General features: G+C 45.7%; 1 pseudogene; it reads right to left on the reverse strand.

The window, feature by feature from the left end:
• Positions 1 to 2,539: 2,539 nt before the first annotated feature.
• Positions 2,540 to 2,647, reverse strand: LOC136377909 (small nucleolar RNA SNORA31; annotated as a pseudogene).
• Between the last annotated feature and the right edge of the window lie 11,182 nt (positions 2,648 to 13,829).

Below are 13,829 nucleotides of genomic sequence, written 5' to 3' on the forward strand. Positions count from 1 at the left end.
GTCCTCATTTGCACTGGATGAGACTGGTCCTGTTGGTGTTTCCTCACACAGGTGAGTGTGGTTATTGATCTAAACACCACTCCCTGGAGTCATTACCCCCCCCCCCTCCATTTCCGTAGCCAGCAGGCGCATGTGAACGTGTGACCACTAGAAACAGGAAACTTCACCAACCACATCCTCTTCAGAGCTGAGTCATGAGTTGTTAAGTATCCTAAAAGGGAAGCAGCAGTCTTCCAGTTTAAGGCTACTAGTTCTGGGATTACCCATCTAAATCCATTAGGCTCTAACAAAGAGGTGGCCATCATTTTGAAAGTGGGGTCTGTGTAGAAGGGCTACTTCCCTGAATGGACTCTGAAATTCTATACCCTTAGAGCCTGGACTGACTTTGCCTTCTGGAGCTGTGGACTAGAGACTAATAAATAACTCAGTCATTCTATAAGAAACTACCCTGTAGTGACAGAAAACAAAAATTGTTTCTAGAAAAATGTTTTTAGAATTATAATGCAAAATCTAGGTGAATTAATCTATTATAAAATTATTGGGGTTTTTTTGTTTTTTGTATTTTTCTGAAGTTGGAAACGGGGAGGCAGTCAGACAGACTCCCGCATGCGCCCGACTGGGATCCACCCAGCATGCCCATCAGGGGTGATGCTCTGCGCATCTGGGGCGTCGCTCTGTTGTGACCAAAGCCACTCTAGCACCTGAGGCAGAGGCCATGGAGCCATCCTCAGCGTCTGGGCCAACTTTGCTCCAATGGAGCCTTGGCTGCGGGAGGGGAAGAGAGAGAGAGGAAGGAGAGGGGGAGGGGGGAGAAGCAGATGGGCGCTTTTCCTGTGTGCCCTGGCTGGGAATCGAACCCGGGACTCCTGCACGCCAGGCTGATGTTCTACCACTGAGCCAACCAGCCAGGGCCTAAAATAGTTTTAAGTATGTTAAATTGTTTATGCTTGAAAACTGGAAGAAATTAAGCATATGAACATTAAATCTGTCCTTTTTAAAATTTTTTAAAGATTTTTTTATTGATTTTAGAGAGAGGAGAGAGAGAAAGGTATGGAGGAGTAGAAAGGATTAACCTACAGTAGCCGCTTCTCGCATGTGCCTTGACCTGGCAAGTCCAGGGTTTCGAACCGGCGATCTCAGCGTTCCAGGTCAATACTTTATACACTGTGTCACCACAGGTCAGGCCGTTTTGGGGTACTTTAAAAACAAGCTAGGATAAAAAAGATTTTGCAAAAGTCTTATACAAATGCTAAGAAAAATATCTTAAAACTTTAAATATCTTTACCCAAAGGGCATTCTGACAAACTTCTAGTAAGAAATGTAAATATATTTGAATAGTGACATTCATGAATGTGAAGCTATTTGATAGACACCTGGCTTTCCTTCTCTTGGTTCCCATTTTCATGAAGAAGCACTTTTATACCATTTGGGTTATAAGTGAACCACAAACCCAAGTACTTGGCTCCTTCACTGGCTCCCAAATCCAGGATTCAGATTTCTGCCACAACCAAATGACTATTAAGGATCTTCATGCCTGACCAGGTGGTGGCACAGTGGATAAAGCGTTGGACTGGGATTCCGAGGACCCAGGTTCGAGACCCTGAGGTCGCCAGCTTGAGCTCAGGCTCATCTGGTTTGAGCAGAAAGCTCACCAGCTTGGACCCAAGGTTGCTGGCTTGAGCAAGGGGTTACTCGGTCTACTGAAGGCCCGTGGTCAAGGCACATATGAGAAAGCAATCAATTAACAACTAAGGTGTCGCAATGCGCAATGAAAAACTAATGATTGATGCTTCTCATCTCTCCGTTCCTGTCTATCTGTCCCTGTCTCTCTCTCTCTCTGTCTCTGTAGTAAAAAAAAAAAAAAAAAAGGATCTTTAGGATCTCCCTTAGAGTCAGAAATGCTAAAGTTAAATATATTCTGACCAGCTACTGCATTTCCAAAATAAAGAAGCAAGCATTATAATGCTGAAGGAATGGGAGGCATTTCCACTAAAATTAGGAACCATCCCAGGATGATTTAACCTCCATTTATTCTACATCCCAGAAAATTCAGCCAGTAAATGAATTAAGATATCACCGTAAACAATGTTAAAGGAAAAAGAGCAATGTATATAGTCAGAATAATCTTTATGTACAGAATTAAGTTTTGTGGTTTTTAAAAAAAGATGTTATTCATTTTAGAGAGGGGAGAGAAAGAGAGAAGGGGAGAGGAGTAGGAAGCATCAACTTCCATATGTGCCTTGACCAGGCAAGCCCAAGGTTTTGAATCAGAGACCTCAGTGTTCCCGGTCGATGCTTTATCCACTGTGCCACCACAGGTCAGGCCCAGAGTTAAGTTTTTAAAATTTCTAGTGATTCCCCGGTGACCTAATTGTTATAGATGATCCAAAACTCTTGAAATGTTTAAGGTCGGTAACATTTCATGTCCTCATTTGTACTGGATGGGACTGGTGCTATTGGTGTTTCCACACACAGGTGAGACTTGAAAAAGGACTAATCTTTTTTCTTTTCTTTTTTTCTTTTTCTTTTCTTTTTCTGCAGATGTAGTCCCCTATTCAATCTGGGCTGCCACGAAGACAGAAAGTGCAGGGATTCTTTCTTTCGCATCCTTGTGCGAAAAAGGATTAATCTTGATTTTAAAATGCAAATTACTGGCTAACAGATTTCCATTAAACTGAACTTTTAAATTAGAAGCATAATACATAATGCAGGTACTCAAATATTTGTCATATGAAGGAATGATGAGATATGTTAGAAGTTACATACTCATTCGGCTGGTGGAATGATAAACATTGACTTTCTGGAAGACAACTTGGGACTATGAATCAACAACAAGGAATATTAGAATTTTTTCTAGGGATGTACTTAGAGGCAGAAGTTAGTAATTTTTTTTTTCTAAGCAAAGAGAGGTACAGACAGGGACAGGCAGGAAGGGAGAGAGATAAGGGCATCTTCTCATAGTTGCGGCACCTTAGTTGTTCATTGATTGCTTTCTTATCTCCTATCTGCCTTGACTGGTGGGCTCCAGCCAAGCCAGTGACCCCTTGCTCAGCCAGTGACCTTAGGCTTCAAGCCTGTGACCATTGGGCTCAAGCCAGTGACCATGGGGGTCATGTCTCTGATCCCAACCTCAAGCTAGCACCCCTGTGCTCTAGACATTGAGCTCGTGCTCAAGCCGGCGACCTCAGGGTTTCAAAACTGAGTCCTCAGCGTCCCAAGCTGACACTCTATCCACTGCGCCACCTCCTGGTCAGGCTAAGTTAGTAATTTTTAGAGATAGCAATAATTTACATTGCATCCAATATTGTGGAATATTCTACAGTCATTAAAAAACCTATTTTGGGGAATAGTTAATGAAAACATTTACAGTGTAATGTTATGGGAAAAATAGGATACAAAAAATACAGTGCAATTCCTGCAGCAGACACTTGAGATACACATTTCATTCCTTCTGCCAGACAGTTCCAACTCCTGCCAGCAGCATCCCAGCTATAGTGCTCTATGCATTTATCTGCCTTCCTAAACCAGGAAAGCACCCAGTCTGTATGAGCCTAACAGCCAGCATGGTGTAAATGCCAACGGAAGCTGGTGGATAAATGTCCCGAGCCTCTTATGGGGTATTTCTGCTATGGGCTGTAGAGAACTCTGAAACTATGCAAACTTTAGTGCATGTCCTGATTTCCTGGGAGAGATTCATACACTGCTTTCATCAGATAGTCAAGAGTCTGTCACCCAAGAAAGGAGAACCATCGGTAGAAAGGAAACAGTAGGAGGAAACAATAAAATGTGAACAGTGGCTATTTCTGGTGGAGATTATTTTAGTTATTAAGGTGGAATTATGAGCATATTTTATTTTTTTGTGTGTGTTCTCATTTTAATAAGGAATATGCATAAATTAAAGATGGATGTGTTAACTGTGTTAGGTAATTGTAGCTCAAAATATTTTGCTGCCATTAAAAATATTTTAAAAGAAAAATGACAATTAAAAATGTTTATGACATAATTCAGAAAAAAATAAGACTGCTTACAAAGTCTGTGACTTCAACAATATAAAAAATGCATGGAGAAAAAACTCCTGGACTAATAAGTGTTTATAGGAAGGTTGCAGGAGACAGGTTGATATTCAAAAGTCAATTGCTTTTTTATATACTAGCAATAAACAATTGGAATTTTTTAAAATTTATTCACTTTAGAGAAGGTGGGAGAGAGGGAGGGGAGGAGCAGGAAGCATCAACTCCCATATGTGCCTTGACTGGGCAAGCCCAGGGTTTCGAACCGGTGACCCCAGTGTTCCAGGTCGACGCTTTATCCACTGCACCACCACAGGTCAGGCAACAATTGGAATTTAAAATAAAAAAAACAACACCACTTATATTAGCACCAAAATTATATATGAGATCTATATGAGGAAAATTATAAAACTCTGATGTAAGAAACTAAAGATCTAAATAAATAGATGGTTCATGTTTATGGACAGAAACAGTCAATATTGTCAAAATATCAATTCTTTGTAACTTAATCTATAGATTCTGTGCAATCCCAGTCAAAATCCCAGCAAGTTATTTTGTGGCTATTGACAAACTCTTTCTAACATTTATATGAAAAGGCAAAAGACCCAGAGTAGCCAACACAGTACTGAAGAACAAGAGCATTGATACTACCTAACTTCATAGAAAACTACAGTAGTTAAGACAGTATGGTATTAGTGAAAGAATAAAAATAGTAATAGAACAGAATAGAGATCCTAGAAATTGACTGACACATATAAAATCAACTGATCTTTGAAATAAAAGGAGCAACAGCAATTCAATGGGAAAAAATAGTCTTTTTTTTTTTTCCTGACAGAGACAAAGTCAGAGAGAGGGACAGACAGACAGGAAGGGAGAGAAATGAGAAGCATCAATTCTTCATTGCAGTACCTTAGTTGTTTATTGATTGCTTTCTCACATGTGCCTTGGCCGGGGGGCTACAGCAGACTGAGTGACCCCTTGCTCGAGCCAGCAACCTTGGGCCTAAGCTGGTGAGCCTTGATAAAACCAGATGAGCCCGGCCCTGGCCAGTTGGCTCAGCGGTAGAGCGTCGGCCTGGCGTGCGGGGGGACCCGGGTTCGATTTCCGGCCAGGGCACATAGGAGAGGCGCCCATTTGCTTCTCCACCCCCACGCCCTCCTTCCTCTCTGTCTCTCTGTTCCCCTCCTGCAGCCAAGGCTCCATTGGAGCAAGGGTGGCCCGGGCGCTGGGGATGGCTCCTTGGCCCCTGCCCCAGGCGCTGGAGTGGCTCTGGTCGCGGCGGAGCAACGCCCTGGAGGGGCAGAGCATCGCCCTCTGGTGGGCAGAGCGTCGCCCCTGGTGGATCCCGGTCGGGCGCATGCGGGAGTCTGTCTGGCTGTCTCTCCCTGTTTCCAGCTTCAGAAAAATACAAAAAAAAACAAAAACAAAAAACAAACCAGATGAGCCCGCCCTCAAGCTGGCGACCTCGGGTTCTGGAACCTGGGTCCTCCACATCCCAGTCCGACGCTCCATCTGCTGCACCACCGCCTGGTCAGGCTAGTCTTTTTTTTTTTTTTAAAGTACAATTTCCATTTTATTTTTTTCCAAAGAACTTTTATTTAGTCCTTAAGGACTTAGTTCCTTAATGGGCTTTGCTGGAGGTTGTAGAGCAGCACCCACAGGTCTAAACTAGGATGGGGGTGTTTGGTCCTACCAGGCTCAGGAGAACTATTCCTGACTACGTTGCTGTGAATGGCACAGTTCACACACTAATGTTGTGTCACATACAGCTTGGGACACACATAGGCATCAAAAACACTCACTTAGGAAATGGCCCTAATGGCTGTGGTCTCTACTATGTGCTGTTTTTGGCACAACCATTGTTTCTTCTTTTCTTGGTCATCTTGGAAGTGAGGACTTGAAGGAGCAAGAACAGTCTTTATGAAATGGTTCTATAACAACCATATGAAAAAAATCACCTATCACATAAAAGTAACTCAAAATAGATCATAATGTAAAAAACCAAACTATAAAATTTCTAGGCAATAAGAGAAAATTTAGGAGGCCTTGGATTTAGCAATAAGCTTTTAGATACAGCACCAAAAGCACAACCCACGAAAGAAAAAAACTGATAAACTAGAATTTATTAAAATTGAAAACTTCTGCCCCTGGCCCACTAGCTCAGTTTGTTAGAGTGTCCCTTCAATCCCCGGTCAGGGAACAGACAAGAATCTACCAATAAATGCATAAATTAGTGAACAAAAAATTGATGTCTCTTTCTCTCTCTCTCTCTCTCTCTCTCTCTCTCTTTCTCACTCCCCCTCCCTAAAATAAGTTAAAACTTTTTTAAATTGAAAACTTGTGCTCTTAAAAACATAAGAAAATAAAAAGACAAGCCACACAGTGGGAGAAAATATTTGCAAACATATATGATAAGCCCTGGCCGGTTGGCTCAGTGGTAGAGCGTCGGCCTGGCGTGCAGGAGTCCCGGGTTTGATTCTCGGCCAGGGCACATAGGAGAAGCGCCCATCTGCTTCTCCACCCCTCCCCCCCCTCCTTCCTCTCTGTCTCTCTCTTCCCCTCCCGCAGCCAAGGCTCCGTTGGAGCAACAAGGGCCCGGGCACTGGGGATAGCTCCATGGCCTCTGCCTCAGGCGCTAGAGTGGCTCTGGTTGCAACAGAGTGACGCCCCAGATGGGCAGAGCATCGCCCCCTGGTGGGCGTACCGGGTGGATCCCGGTCGGGCGCATGCGGGAGTCTGTCTGAACTGCCTTCCCATTTCCAGCTTCAGAAAAATACAAAAATATATATATATATATTTATAAATATATATATATAAATATATATATGATAAAGGACTGGTATCCAAAATATATTTATATTAAAAAATTCTTAAAACTCAAACTTAAAATTTAAAATTCTTAAAATTCTTAAAATTTGAAAAAAACACCAAATTTAAAATTGACAAAGATCTTAATAGACTTGCCAAAGAAGATTTACAGACGGCAAATAAGCAAATGAAAAGGTATCCAACATAATATATCTTTAGCAAATTAAAACAATTAGATACCATTACATATCTATTAGAATGGCCAAAAGAATCGACAGTACCAGAGGCTGATGAGGATGCAAAATGCTACAACCACTTCAAAAGACAGTTTGATGGTTTCTTATAAAGGCAAACACAGCCTTACTGTAAGACCCAGCTTATGCCCACACAAGACCCTGCACACAACGTTCATAGCAGCTTTATTCATAATTGCCTGGAAACAATCAAGATGTACTTCAGTAAGTGAATAAAAACAAACAAATATACTGACAATGTACTCTTACTCAAGTGCTACAAAAGAATGAGCTTTCAGGTCACACAAAAACATGGAAGAACCATAAACTTGTATTGTAAGTGAAAGAAGCCAGTCTGGAAAGGCTACATACAGTTTGATTCCAATTATAAGACCCTCTGGAAAAGGTAAGACTATAAAGACAGTAAGACTGATTGGTGGTTGCCAAAAGTTTGGAACCACGGTGAATGGGGTAATGGCTAGTGAAGCACGGGGTAGTGAAACTCTTGTTTGATACTGTGACAGTGGATACAGGACACTATGCATTTGTCAAAGTCCATAGAAATGTGCAATACAAATGGTGAACCCCTAATATAAACTACTGATTTCAGTTCCTAATAAAGTATCAATATTAGTTCACTAATAGTCTATTTCTTAATTTCAAAAAAAATTTTTTGAGAGGGAGAAAGAGAAAGAAAAAGATTGAGAGAGAAGCAGCAACTTTTTACTCCACTTAGTTGTGCACTGATTACTTCTCATAAGTGCCTTGACCAAGGATCAGACCAGCGATCCCACGCTCAACTGGTGACCTTGAGCTCAAGCCGGCAACCTTGGGCTTTGAACTGGGGACCTCAATGTTCTGGGTCAATGCTCAATGCACTGTGCCACCACCAGTCAGGCTAAATTTTTATTTAATTAAATTAATTAACTTTTTATTTATTGAGAGATGAAGGGAATGGGGGAAGGAAAAGAGAGAGAGAAGCATCAACTCATTGTTCCACCTAGTTGTGTACCCACTGATTGCTTCTCCTACGTGCCCTGACCAGGCCTCAAACTGGCAACCCCAGGATTGAACTGGTAACCTCAGTGCTCCAGGACAATGCTCTAGAGATCCACAGTGCCACTAGCCAGGACATAAAAGTCTATATTTTTAAATGCATGAGGAAATTCTGAAAAGATAATCCAAAATGTTTACACTGGTTATGAACAATTTTTCCCATTTCTTATATTTTAATGTATTTTCCAATTTTTTAAAATACATCAGATATTGGCCCTGGCCGGTTGGCTCAATGGTAGAACGTCGGCCTGGCGTGCAGGAGTCCTGGGTTCAATTCCCGGCCAGGGCACACAGGAGAAGCGCCCATCTGCTTCTCCACCCCTCCCCATCTCCTTCCTCTCTGTCTCTCTCTTCCCCTCCCCCAGCCAAGGCTCCATTGGAGCAAAGTTGGCCCAGGCGCTGAGGATGGCTCCATGGCCTCTGCCTCAGGCGCTAGAATGGCCCTAGTTGCAACAAAGTAACGCCCCAGATGGGCAGAGCATCACCCCCTGGTGGATGTGCCGGTGGATCCCAGTCGGGCGCATGCGGGAGTCTGTCTGACTGTCTCCCCATTTCCAACTTCAGAAAAATACAAAAATAAATAAATAAATAAATAAATAAAATACATCAGATATTAACCTATGGAATCAGACCAAAATTAAGTCCTGAATTCTAAAAACCTATACTGAAAAGCATAGACTCTTAAAAATCTGATTAAAGTTTCAACCCTTTTATGAACAAATAGGTCCAAATTTTCCCAATAAAATGCCAAAGTGAAGATTTGGATATTCCTGCTCAGTTTTGAGGTGTTCCCATACCCCTCTGTAGCGTTACCTGGACAGGAGCCTTACTCAACTGGTCATCTACTGGCCAAGGTCCCTTGTTCAGACCCTGTGTGGGGCGTTTATTTTCCTTAGTTTTGGGTCACAAACAAGCCCTAGCTTAGGGGGTTCAAACTGCACATGCATGAAGTGCCTTCACATTCCTGGGTCAAAGCCATCATCCAGCCACACACAGCACAAGTGTCTTCAAAAGGGGAAAACAGGCTACAAAGTTCCCTGCCTCGCATCCCACCCTGCTCACCTGCGATCCACCTGACTGCAGGTTTGAGTGGCCTCACATCTAGCCCTGGGACCCCACCTCTCCTTTGCTTTAATAGAAAGCACGCCCTCGGGGGCTGGTGCTTGCTTCTGACTCAACAAGTTCCCTGGGTTACAAAAAGCTCAATTTGCCTCCTGACCCCTTGATGCAACAAGGAAATCACTGAGCTCAGTGTGGTTTGAAGTTCTCTGCAATACCGCTCTCTATGCCCACATCCCACAAAGGTAAGCAGTGAAACCTTTTAAACTGAAATTTACTATATTTCACATCAGAACCACCAGGGAAATTTTTTGAAGTATACCTACCTGGCCCTCAGCCTTGATTTATTGAGCCAGAGGCTCCCAGGATGCTGCTCTGGGCGGCGCTTTGAGGGCCATCCTCAGTCAGGTCTGGTGTTTGCAGCTGGTTAGGGAACACTCTGAGAGGTAACTGCAGGTGGCATGGTCATGGTCAAGTGTGTCTGGGGCTCATCCCACCCCTCTTCCTCTTTTGGTCAGTGGGAGCGTACCATTGTGCTGAGGAGTCAAGCAGGGCTGTTTTTTTCAGGAAATGGCCCCTGTGCATTAGGTTCATATCATCTGTGCTTTTTTTTTTTTTTACCTCATCCTTAACTCTTAAAACCAGTCAAGGGGACAAAAAATGCAAATGTCCAACAATAACGCCTCTCAGCAGCCCAGTTTGTAGCAACCTCATCCTGGGGTTCCCCTTGTGAGGGCTCAGAGCAGATTCCCCAGGACTTTCTGCAGACCCCCCTCTCAAGGAGAGGTTCCTCCCAGACCCAGAGGGACGTGAAAGGGACCCAGGGAACTATACAGGAGGAGACAGGAATGTGCTGTTGTCCCAGATAGCAAGTGGTGTTGCAGAAATTTTGCTGAAGCGATTGATGTCCCTTTTGAGCAGTTACTGCAAGAAGATTATTTGCATCCTTTGCACAGAAGTCAACATCTGGCCTTACTGCAAAATGTGAAGTTAACCGCGAAGTTAACCCAGTCACGTAGGTTTTACCAGGAATCGCAGTGATTGAGCCTCCTCTGGGCGCCGGAATGACGGTGAGGAGAAGCAGAGGGACAGGAAAGACCTGGTTTTCCTGGGCAGAGTAGGGATGAACTGGGGGGAGCCCCTGCTAACAGCCTCAGACTGCCCAGCCCAGCTGGGGTTTTCCAGGGAGAGCGACTGAGAGCAGCAACTTGGTTATCAACTGAGTCCAGCTGTCTTGTGGATTAACTACCAGCAGGGCCCTGTTTGCCTGCTTCAGGGCCACACTGCTTGGAGAACCTCCAGGGGCCGGGCGAGTACATATTTCGGGGACCTTATATATGTTCTCACTGGGAAGTAAGGCAAAAACCCCCAGAAAAGCTACTTTGGCCCTGGCCAGATTTGGTTGGAGCATTGACTGGCAGCGCAGAGGTCGCCGGTTCAATTCACAGTCTCCCTCCTGCTCTCTCCCTTTCTCTCTCTGAAGATCAATAAAGATAAACATTTTAAAAAAGAAAAGAAAAGCTTCTGTGAAGATGGCCATGCTCATATTTCTTAAATGATGGCAAGTATAGTCTGAAACAAAATCACCTTGCCCAAAAAAGTAGCTTATTGATCCGGATAGATCCTAACAGAGCAGCTGCAGAGATCCACCGTTGCGGGGTGACCTGGAGCAGGCCCCCAGCTTCTCTGTGCTGAGAAAACATGCTGCAGGAGGGATCCCGGGAACGTTGTGCAGGGGCCATGCTGTGGCACCACCTCCTGTCACTGTAAGGAAAGTTCTCTTAGTTCTTTTCATTGATCGGCAAATATTTTGGAGCCCCTCCCACAAGATGGACCCTGTTTTGGGTGTGGGGACACGGTGATGAACAAGGCAACATGGTCTAGTTCTCTCCAGGGACTAAGAATTTTGGCCCTTACCTCTCTTACTGTCTCTCCTCCCAGTTTGTTGTCACTGAGATATCTGTGGCATCTTAACATCCTGTCTGCGTCCAGCAGGATGGGGGCTTGCCCATTCGTAGAAGCAGACCGGGCATGGAGGCATCTTGTGCAAAAGCAGCCTCCAGGCCGCCTTCCTGATTGGAAGAGGCACCCCGGGGCCAGCGCCTCCATGATTGGTCAGAAGGTGCCTCTGAGGACTCCACCTGTAATATGCATGGCGCACTCCTTTCCTGTCACAAACTATATGGAGATCCCCTCTGTGTTCTTAAAAACCAAAGTCATTGTAAAACAGGGTGCTATGCAGTTTCTTCTAAAGCAGGGAGGGCTGCAGGTGCTCACAGCTGATTTTTCATTTCTGAAAAACCCCAGTCCTAGGCCTCCCTTTTACAAGGTGAGGGGAGTAAATGGTCACATGGACCCCTTTATCCATGTGACCAGTACCTGGACATGAGATAACACAGCAAAACTGGGTGTGGGGCAGATCCTGCTGGAAAGGTCATGGCCAGTAGTTCCTAATGACTGCACCCCCAGCACCAAAGTCCCAGCCCTGCATTTGCTCCAATTCTAACTGGGCCTCTAGGTGACCCAGGTGACAGAGGCACTGCTAGGGAGGTGGGGAAAGGGGACTTGGGCACTTGTATCCCTAGGCTTCTATCTACTAGACTTCTCCCGCAGAGAGACTCACTGGATTCTCGATCCACAGCCTAGGGATAAATGATATAAGAGTGATCTCAAAGGGATTCTATGAGAATTAAACAATATAATGTACTTAACTGCTAAAAAGAACAGTGTCTACTCTCTGTCAGCAGTATGATGCAGCTCTCCAGAATGGCTCTTAAATGCTTTCAAGTTTCTAAAGCATCTTGACCGTGCAAAATATGATTTCCTGAAAACAATTTCATCCAAATAGTGGGGTCAACAAGGCAGAAGCCAGCCTGCAGTTAAAAAGCCCTTGCCCCCAACAGGGCTGAGCTGGTGTGGTCCCATGTAGCCAGCACCAGACTTGCAGTTCAGCCAGGGAACCAACTTCCCGCTCCTTTCTGGGTGAACAGGCTCTTTCCTGGGTCCTCTGTCACTCACTTGCTCATGACAAGCACGGCCTCAGCTTTTCCCCATGAGGGTCCCTAGCCCTTAGGGCATTTCCTGGAGAAGCACAAGAGATGGCATCAGTAAGCAAGCTGCTTGCACCCCTCCCATAAACCAAAACTGTTTCCTGGAGCTCCAAGGGGACCCTAGGCTCAGGTGCGCTCCCACTCCTCTCCCCTCCCAGGGCCTGCAGAGTCCTCAAAAGCCCTGGTGGTCCTGGCTCAGCCGGATGCTGGCATAGAACAATGAGGCCCCCTGGCTCGCCTCCGCAGGGGCTCCTCACTGTGGTGTGCTGGGGATGGGGTGGAGCAGATGGAGGAAGGCCAGAAGGCTGTGCCAGGGCTCTGTGAGTCAAGGCCAGCAGGGAGGGAGGTGGAGGAGCCCTAGGGAGGAGGAGAGAGAAGAGGAGAGGTGGGAAACTGTGCCGCCAAGCTCCTCCATGTAGCTCTGGACCAGACCAGGCATCCCTGAGGAGAGACAGCCCCTACCAACCATCCAGAGCTCCTCCACCTTCTCTTCATATCTTTGTGGAAGAAGTGGCCTCTTGAAGTCTATTTGTATGGGAGGAATTTCACAATATCCCGATGTCTTTTGTCACCTATAGAAAACTACAGGTCATCTAACAAACCAGCTTGCTTATCAGGTGACTGGGGCCAGGAAGACTGCTGGCCTTGAGATGGGGAAATCCTATCTTGCATGACTTCCTTCCTCCTGCCTGGCCCCACAGGGGCGGGGAGGCCTTCCTGGGCCTGGCACCCAGGCTGCTAGGCTCCCTGCCAAGTGTCCAGAGGACACTCCTCCTGACTGACACCTGGCTCCTTCTCATCTTCCTGTGGCACGGGGGTGGGGGTGGGGTGGGGGGTGGGACACGTGGCCTCTGTTCTGGAGACTGACCGAATGGAAAATACCTACATTTCCAGGACCTCCAGAAACCTGCTCTAGCCTGGCTTTCCGGGAGACTCTGAGGATGAACATCAGTCAGGAGCATTTCGATCTTGTTTTGCATGTCAGCCTGCTGAGGGTCCTTACTAACCAGGAACATGTCAGCACACAGCAGGGCCCCCAGGGACTCTCCCTCCAGGCCCCAGGCCCAACAAAGTAGCATATTCAACAGTATTAGTTGAACTTTACAATGTCTGCATCTGAGCTTTAATTGTGACTTAAATTTAAAATCCTGGTATGCTTGTGGAATGCTTCTTGGTTTCTTTAAACCAACACAGCCCCCTCCCCCCCTTTTCCAGGTTCTCAGCCTACATTTTGGAGGGTTGTTGGACCTTCTTGAAATGCAGAAAGCAGGTCTGTCTGTTCTCATTTCCTAATGGCCTCCCAGTCCCCACCCAACACACCCACTAAGCCCATCATCAGGACAGTTCCCAGGTCACAAAAACAAAGAGAACCACCAAAGGCCAGGGTACCACGCCCCTCCCCTTGAAGGCGATGGGCTCCTCCCGAGTCTGCCCTGCCAAGCCCAGAGGCCAGCCCCTCCCCAGTGCAGCGGGGCCTGGGGCCCGAGTGGATCATAGCACCGGGCCCCCACCCCAGGTGCAGCCTCAGGTACAGGAGTGCTGTGGTGATTTTCCATCTTGCTCTACAGCCTGCTTGACTCCTCCTTAGATCATCACCCTGCCCATGGCACAAG

The sequence above is a fragment of the Saccopteryx leptura genome, chromosome 6, assembly GCF_036850995.1.
Source record: "Saccopteryx leptura isolate mSacLep1 chromosome 6, mSacLep1_pri_phased_curated, whole genome shotgun sequence".
Lineage (NCBI taxonomy): Eukaryota > Metazoa > Chordata > Mammalia > Chiroptera > Emballonuridae > Saccopteryx > Saccopteryx leptura.